This window comes from Cyprinodon variegatus, unplaced genomic scaffold (assembly GCF_000732505.1).
Source record: "Cyprinodon variegatus isolate N-32 unplaced genomic scaffold, C_variegatus-1.0 Scaffold1840, whole genome shotgun sequence".
Lineage (NCBI taxonomy): Eukaryota > Metazoa > Chordata > Actinopteri > Cyprinodontiformes > Cyprinodontidae > Cyprinodon > Cyprinodon variegatus.
The window spans coordinates 22,999-31,947 of record NW_015152293.1 but is presented as its reverse complement, the minus strand read 5'-3'; positions in this window follow the sequence as shown (position 1 = coordinate 31,947).

Below are 8,949 nucleotides of genomic sequence, written 5' to 3'. Positions count from 1 at the left end.
GCTTCTGCTCTCGCTCTGGCTGATCTGGTCCACATCTGCTCGTTGATTCACCAGTTTGTCAGTCAGCATCACTGAATCTGGATTTAACTAACAGCAAATATGACAGAACTGAAATGAGTGAAATCTGTGATGGTATTTTCATTCAGAAAGATAACTAAGTGAATTTAAAGGCTGATGGACATTTTCCGTTGTCATACCATATGCATAGCTTTTAGCCGTTTCATTAACCTTGACAGTGATGGATGAGCTGCTTATTGAAGCAGCAGTCCTGGTTTATAGTTCAAGCTACAGCAGATGATCTCTGATGAGATTGAAAATCTAATCTCTAAAGCAGTGCAGTCATTATGTTAATTAAAGTTTTTTTAAGTGTATATATTTAGAGAGGATTAATGCAACCTGCAGCTGTACCCTCTTGATGATCAATTTTATGTTTTTCTTTATGCTGGCCGCTGATTTAAGTCCACTATTATCATTTAACTTTGTCTTAGTAATGCACAGTCTGGAAATTTTCATTTCCTTTTCACAAAAATAATATTTTTTATGCAAGTAGAAAGAACCAAGCTCCACCTGTCTTACAGGAGGGCTTATAGCTTTAACCAAAGTAAGCTCAGGTGTATTTTCATTCTTTCCCTTTCTGATTTTAAAGCTGGTTCTTTACAAAAAGCTTCCAATTTTGGGAGTAGTATTAGTTTCCCATACATTTTACTTTTACCTGAGTATCATTAGGAAGTATTGCTACCTTGACTTGAGTCAAATCCTCTCTTCTTTACATGAATAAGGAAGCGAAACTAGGATATATCAGACTCACACAGACGAGTTTAAAACCAGTATTCCTGTTTCTATGTAGACTCTGATTCATATACAGCAGACAGTATTTATTGTTACTTTCCTGGTTTAAACTATTTAGTATCTGCAGTCAGGATTAGTTTTGTAGTGTTTATGTTCAAAATATTTAGCAAATAAAAAAGGTTCTTGTGCCTGCATTTTTTATTTAATTTTTACAGTTGTGTTATTTATGTGGTTTATTTTTTTTAATACCAGAATTGTCACAGAGCTTTATATTTTTCTCCTTAGTAGCCTTAAACCAATTTCTCATCTTAGCTCAGTCATTTTTTGGATGCATAATTATTTAGTGTGTCTTTAGTGAAATGATGCTGATCTCTGGTGCAGGGCCATTAGCCGTAACATCAGGTCATTTAACCTCATCATAACCAACATCACAGAAACACAGAACTCTTCAGGGATCATCGTTAGATCTCAGAAATATTTAGGCTCATAATGAACCAAACAGAAAAGGAAAGATTGACCAGACCTGACCAACTGGTTTGGATGGTGATTATTAATCTGACCAGTACCTAAACTGGGAACCGTTGGCAGAAACAACCTTGTTGGTTTCAGAGCTCAGAGAAGGCTGTTCAGCCTGGTACCACATGAAGAAAAGGATAAAAAGAGCCTAAATAACCACTGTTTCAAAGGAACGTGTCCCTGAAAGCACAGCAGACTGCAGCCCCGGGATTACAGCAGCAGAGGGCGCCAGAGGGCCACGCCTGGCAGTCAGGAGCCAGGGGCCGATGTTTACACCAAAACTGGACTGAAGCAGATCAGAAAAGTGAGGAAGATTCCAAAGGATCAGATTTCCTCTGCATTCAGAGGATTTGCTCAGAAGAACTTCGTTGATTCACTGATCCTTATTCAGTTTCCAAAACTTTACATGGAAATGAAGCTTTGCTCAAACCTCCATTCAGCAGAAATTATTTAGCAACACCTTCATGCCTCTATAGTCTGTTTGGTTCTGAACCCGAGTTCTGGTGAAGCTCTGACATGGAAGACAAACACTAGAAGCTATTATCTGACCCCTTCTTCTTTGGTTCTCCTTTAGATACATGCTTCATAGTTGCTTCCACAGATACTTCATCCAAACTGCACCCAGCTTTGCCAACATACCTGTTTTGAAGTTGCTGTATTTGTCGTTTGATGGCCACGCCTCTCAGGATTCGACAAACATTCAGAGCTGCCAGGATAAGATATCCAGTAATAGCGAACATCTTTACAGCATTCATCAGCATGATGGTGGCTGGACAGCGCTGACCTGCTAAAGGCTGAAGCTCTGACACGTCTAGTTGAGCAGGATCAAACCAGGATCCAGACTGGTTCCAAACATCTGGACCTGTGTGGGTCACATCCAGCCTCCAAGTACCGATAATCTGCCTGAGGCTGAGTTATGCTGGGATTTCTGGGTAACGGCCTGAAGGCGTTTATCACAGGTCACTGGTTTTAATCCGTCTGGATCCCTTTGCCACTCAGTCTGTTATTAGTCCCAGTGAGAGCCTTGATATTACCAAACGTTTTATCTAAAGACGGGTGTGTTGACCCGTGCTTCATGTGTGTCCCAGAGTTAGGGCCTCATCTTCATCAGTCATTACTGGGAGTGGTGGTCTAGTGGTTAGGGCATAGAGCTTGGAATCCTGAGGTTCTGACTTTGAGTCCCACTCCCACAGCCTGCCACTCTGGGTCCCTGAGCAAGACCCTTAACCCCACACTGCTCCCGGGTGGTGCACAATGGCAGCCCACTGCTCCCCAAGGGGAGGGGTGAAATGTCTCCAATATGAGATCTATATAGTTAAATGATAAATATGTGGACGCACAGTATTTACTGAATATATCCCACCTTTTCCTTCCTTTGGAGGCTTTTTCTTTTCCTTTAACTATTTTAGCTGATAGAACATTTCTCCACTGTGACATCAATAAGGTCAATTAATCAATCAATTAATAGCCAAGTTATGTTCTCTCTGTTCCTTGTCTGTCTTTTCACTCAGGTCTGGGGTTTTTTTTTACAGGAAGTCACTGTTGAGGGTCTAACTGCTGTGTGCCACAGGGAAGATGCCTGGGCCTTTACTTTGCTCAGTTTTTAGAACTGACCTGCCTTATATCTGTGAAAGGCTGTCATTGGAGAAACACATCAAATCCATTGTAAAGAAAATGGGTCAAGATGTGTCTCATAGCTCAATCCTGGCCCCTGCTTCCAGAGTCTCGGTGGTTCAGTCTTTGAAATGATCCCATCTTGATTACTGTTCATTAGTTTGGTGCAGCTAACATACAGGTCTAAACTTGTAAAGTGCCTTAAGATGACTCTTAACTTTCTCCTCCTGAATGCAGACAAAACAGAAGTTATAGTCTTTGGACCAGATTCTTTGAAAAAGAAGCTGATTAGTCAGTCACTTCATCTGGATTAAACTGATTTCAGATAATAACCTGAGCCACTCTAACTATAAGCTTTATCAAAAAGGAAAGTTTTAAGCCTAGCCTTAAAAGTAGACAGGGTGTCTGCCTCACGGACTAAAACTGGTAGTTGGTTCCACAGGAGAGGAGCCTGAGAACTAAAAGATCTGCCTCCCATTCTACTTTTAGAAATTCTAGGAACCACTAGTAAACCTGCAGATTGAGAGCGAAGTGCTCTGTTAGGAACATCAGGAACAATCAGATCTCTGATATCAGATGGAGCTTGGCCATTTAAGGCTTTATATGTGAGAAGGAGGATTTTAAATTCTATTCTGGATTTAACAGGAAGCCAATGAAGAGAAGCCAGGATAGGAGAGATATGATCTCTCTTTTTAATTTTCATTAGAACTCTGGCTGCAGCATTTTGGATCAGCTGAAGGCTTTTAACTACAGTCTGTGGACTTCCTGATAGTAAAGAATTACAATAGTCCAGCCTTGAAGTAACAAATGCATGGACTAGTTTCTCAGCATCACCCCTGGACAGGAGATTGCTCATTTTTGCAATATTCCTCAGATGAAAGAAGGAAATTCTAGAAACCTCTTTGATCTGGGATTTAAATGACAGGTCCTGATCAAAAATAACACCAAGATTTTTTACTTTATTATCTGAAATCAGTTTAATCCCATCCAAATGAAGTGACTGACTAATCAGCTTCTTTTTCAGAGACTCTGGTCCAAAGACTATAACTTCTGTTTTGTCTGCATTCAGAAGCAGAAAGTTAAGAGTCATCCAGGTTTTTCTGTCTTCAGACATGCCTGTAATCTATGTAATGGGTTAGCTTCATCTGGATTATAGACAGATATAGCTGGGTATCATCAGCATAACAGTGGAAATTAATCCCATGCTGTCTAATAACTCTACCAATTGGGAGCATGTATAAAGTAAAGAGAATTGGTCCTAGCACTGATCCCTGTGGTACTCCACAGGTAACCTTTGAGCGTGAGGAAGATCTATCATTAACATGAACAAACTGAAATCGATCAGATAGATCAGATTTAAACCAGTCTAGAGCTGTTCCTTTAATTCCAACAAAATATTCTAGTCTTTCTAAAAGAATATTATGGTCAACTGTATCAAATGCAGCACTAAGATCCAACAGGACGAGCACAGATACAAGTCCATTATCTGAGGCCATGAGAATATCATTAGTGACTTTCACCAGAGCTGTTTCAGTGCTATGATGAGCTCTAACGCCAGACTGAAACTCTTCAAAAAGTTAAGCAAATTATGCAAAATACCAATAAAAAAATATATCAGATTTATAGTCCCCACTCTGCCGATATATTAGAATCTGTCCTAAAATTACAGTCAAACCCATTTACACAGCAACAGATAAAACCTTTAGATAAACCAAACATTACCGCCACATATCTGACTCAATAACCATTAAAACAACTATTTTCATTCATTTCAGACGGAACTATTTACAGACTGGATTATATTAAACTGCACTTCCAATATTCACCACTGTTCGGCGCCATTTCCCTTTTTCCTCTGAGCTCGGAGCAGCTGTCTTGCTGCAGGGTTGTGAGGAATTCTATGCCGTATGTCAGCATGAGGTCCAAAGTATGAAGATGAGAATGTGTGGGATTATTCACATTTTGTCAGCATGGATGTTAAAATCTCCCACTATGATGACCCTGTCAGTATTTAATACCAAATCAGAAAGGAACTCTGAAAACTCATCTAAACATTCAGAGTAAGGACCTGGTGGACGATACAAAGTTACAAAAAGAGGTTTTCTGGCTTTGAAATTTGGATGAGAAAAAGAAAAATATCTTATTGGGGAATTTTTTTCTGTATCGAACTCCATTTAAATATGCAACAACTGAGTCAAAAAAATGCGACATTAGCCTAGCATGTGGTCAGATTGTCCCTCGTCAAACAACAGCATCATCATTTGAGCTTATTGGAGGTAGTCTGTGTGTCTAGCATCCGAAATAAGAAACGGACAAACAAAGGTCTGTGGTCGGAGGAGTGATGCTGTCGGAGCATCACTGCGTCTCTGATGACCTTTCCTGTGAAACCTGACCTCCAGAAACTGTGGCTGAGATCATATTTGCCTACATGTGAAAAGGAGAGACCACAGCATCCTGATTGTCTGTGGGGGCTCAATAAAACAACTGTTACCACCCCCCCCACCCCCCCGATCACTGATATGATGTCACTTCCTGACTAACAGGTGTGTCAAAATAGACTCAGTCATACAGACTATCTACAAACACCTATGAAAGACCAGGCCACTCCTCTAAGGTCAGTGAATCCATGAGGTTTTCTCTCCACTGAATTTCCCATGGTCATTTTAATTGTGTGGGTGCTAATAAAATGTGAAGCCAAGTAGAAACAACAGCAACTCCTGTCTGATAAATCACAGCTTGAGAAAAGGAGATCCAGCAGCTAAAGACGTCCAAACCTCAGCGGGGTTCAAATCATCTGAACGGTGAAAGCTCGTTGAAAGGTTTCCATGGTCCAGCAGCTGTAGCTGTGTCTTATGTTAGGTTCACACCAAACGCAGCACATTCCTCTCTTACCTTCCTGCCAGTAGTGGACTGACATCCACCTCTCTCTCTCTTGCTAACAGTTTGCTGAAACAACGCAGCACAATTCAATGGGAGGAGCTTCTGCCTGATGCAGGTTCCTGTTGCCTGTTCAAATCAAGCTGGAGGAGCTCGATTTTACTGAGTCACAGTTCTGCTGCTGAGAACAGAACATCTGCAGAACATCTGCTCCAAGTTAGACCAGTTCCACCAGCTGCTGCATTCCAGTGCTACTTCTGTCTGTCCAGAACCTGGTATCAGCAGAGGCCCAATCCTTTTCATTAGGGTGGTGGCCAGGGACTGGAGCTGGACGGGTCGATTCCAGCAAGCACAAAATTATTTTAAGAGTTGGTTTTATTTACAGTTTCATGACTCATTATGTTTAAATACAGAAATATATCGTCTTGTTTTTGGCGATAGGGAATCTTTTTCTACTTATGGGATCAATACTCTGCATCGACCACCTCTACCAGGGACCCTGAGGAGGATCCAGATCCAGTTCAGGGTCCATCTACTCTGATCAAACTGAGCCAACAGGAAAACAAACGAAGCACAAAGTCCATATTTTCCAAATAAAAGACCGACCAGATTTTCCTAAAGCTCCTGTTAGGAACACAGATCAGGAACCATAATCCTAACATCTTTACACATGTATGCCGTCTGAAATGAAGGTTTAATAAATGACCTCTCTCCCTGCAGCTGCTCAGGTGTTCCTCATCCAGAGGAACCAGGAAGGAGATGTCAGAAGTTCCAACAGAAGGAGCCAAACATGGGAGCTTTTCCTGCAGCTCTTCTAACCCAGAAACCTGAGTAATGTTCAAACTAAGAACTTCATAAAAACACAAATAAAAAAAGGAACAAAAAGGCTTTAATTTGATCGATCAGATGTTTTCAGACATTCCTGCTCTGAAGGTGTCTTCAGTTTAACATCAGTGCTCTTACCGGGGTCTGCAGTTTCTCACAGCCCGCCTCCCGATACTGGGCCTCTCCCTGATTGGCTGCTGTAGCTGCTCTGCAGCTTTCATTGGCTGCACAGAGCCTGCTGGTTTGAGAAGTGGAGAAAACAAAAAATAAACATTTTAGACAAATTTATTAGAGCGACTCATGTTCCTGTGCTGATTTAATGCAGCAATTATTTCTGTAAACAAGCCCTCATGGCAGCAGCTGCCTTCTGATTGGTCGGCTGTCTGTCGATTGTTCTCTTCAGAAAACTGGAGAGATGATTAAAGATGATGATGGGGCCACAGCAGCAGCGAGTGTTTCCATAATACATTCAGCTCTTTGTTTGTCAAAAGGTTTTCCAGAAACAAGTAGAGAGACGTGAGCAGAGCTGAGAGACGATACGTTTCAACTCGCATCAAATCACAAAACATTTTCATTCAAACCAACATTTTATCAGAAAATCAATCAAACTTTTGTTTGTTGTCAAAGATGCAGAATAACAAGTGGAAACATCTTTAAAGTCGTCTCTGAAAGTCCTGAACATTCTGCCTATTGAATCAGATCATAAAGAAATCAGCCAATCAGCACCACCGACATGAAAACCACGGAGTAGCTCTCCTCTTTCAGCAGACTTAGTCAAGCTAAGGGTTAGGACTGGACCGACCTACCCGTCTGAACCAGGCGGTCCTCATGAGGCGTCTCAGCTGCCGCTATCTGACGGTTCCGACCCAAACAGATGGAGCCCATGGTCAGCAGGAGGCTCCTAACAAAAGGAGGATTTTAGAGGCTCCCACCATAGAGAAATGATCCTGTGCTTCATGCTCCTCAGAGCAGCTCTGGGTGCTCCTGCAGCTCCACGTTACCTGATGGGGGGGGTCTCTGATGACCAAATGATGATTCTTTATTGGGATACAATTCAGTGAAATCAGTTTGAAAAACACAGAGTTTCAGTGTCACAGAAAGCAGAGAAAGGTTTAGGTTCCTTTAACGGACAATGCTGGGTTTCAACATCACAGCGTAACATGTGCAAACGCATCTGTGTGAGTGTTTGACTGACCTGATCTGAAAATAAAGGAGATCAGAACTACTGTCACGGCTCAGAACCAAGGACCAACTAATCAGACAAGACAGACAGTCGGATTACACTAAAACAAGGTTTAAAAACTGGATGAGAGTAGCAGCAGCTATAGCCGCTATCACAGCAAACTCTGGAAAGAGGAAGCATGGGTTAGTGACCACGTTAATCTATCGGAGGAAGATTATGAACGTGAGTCACTAACCTGGTTTACAAGTTCAGTCCGTGCCCAGAGACTGAGGTAAAATCCAGCTGCTGGGCTGCCAGCAGGACAGGCGGGCGCCGCCCAGAGTGACCCAGAAGCTGCAGCCCCAGAGAACAAGCAGGCGTCTGAGGACAGGTCAGAAAAACAGAACAGGAACAGGCAGGCTCAGAGGCTGAGAGGCAGAACAGGTCGGGATTAGGTCATCAGAAACACTCAGGTAATGCTAAACATACTCCCACCACTGGCTCAAGAGAAATAATCTGGCTTAGATGACTGGAAACGAGCAGCTTAAATACATTCAGGAGCAGGTGTATCAGAGAAACCAGGCAGAGTTAGACAGGTGAATGATAAAGTCAGTCATCAGAGCCAAGATCATGACTAATATATTACAAAATGCCTACAATATTATTATTGATTATTATTTTAAAAATTTAAAAATCTAAATCAACAAACATTCTTAAATAAACAGTCATTTCATTCAGTTTGTTTCTAGAGCTCTAATTCACAACATGTCATCTCAGGTCACTTTACAGAAACAATTCAACCAGATCCTCCAGCTGCTGCTGCTGTTTAGCTAATATAGCTGGAATAGAAATGTTGTCCATCTATACTTTACTGGAGTCATTATTGTTTAGGCAGCTTTTTAATTTCTACTCCTTACATTTTAAAAATAGACTCATTAAAACCATAAAAAATAATTAGTTTAATCAAAACAAAAAAGTAAATGTGACACTGTTACCATTAGTTATAAAACTAAAAAAATAAGCCGAAGGATGTTATCATCCAGAATTGTATCACATTGATCTGGAAGTTCAGAGCATTAATATTTATGGTGCAAATCTGCAGTATGTTGGTATGATGTCATCAGTGTGATGCAGAGTCACATGATCAACATTCATCAGTGTGATGC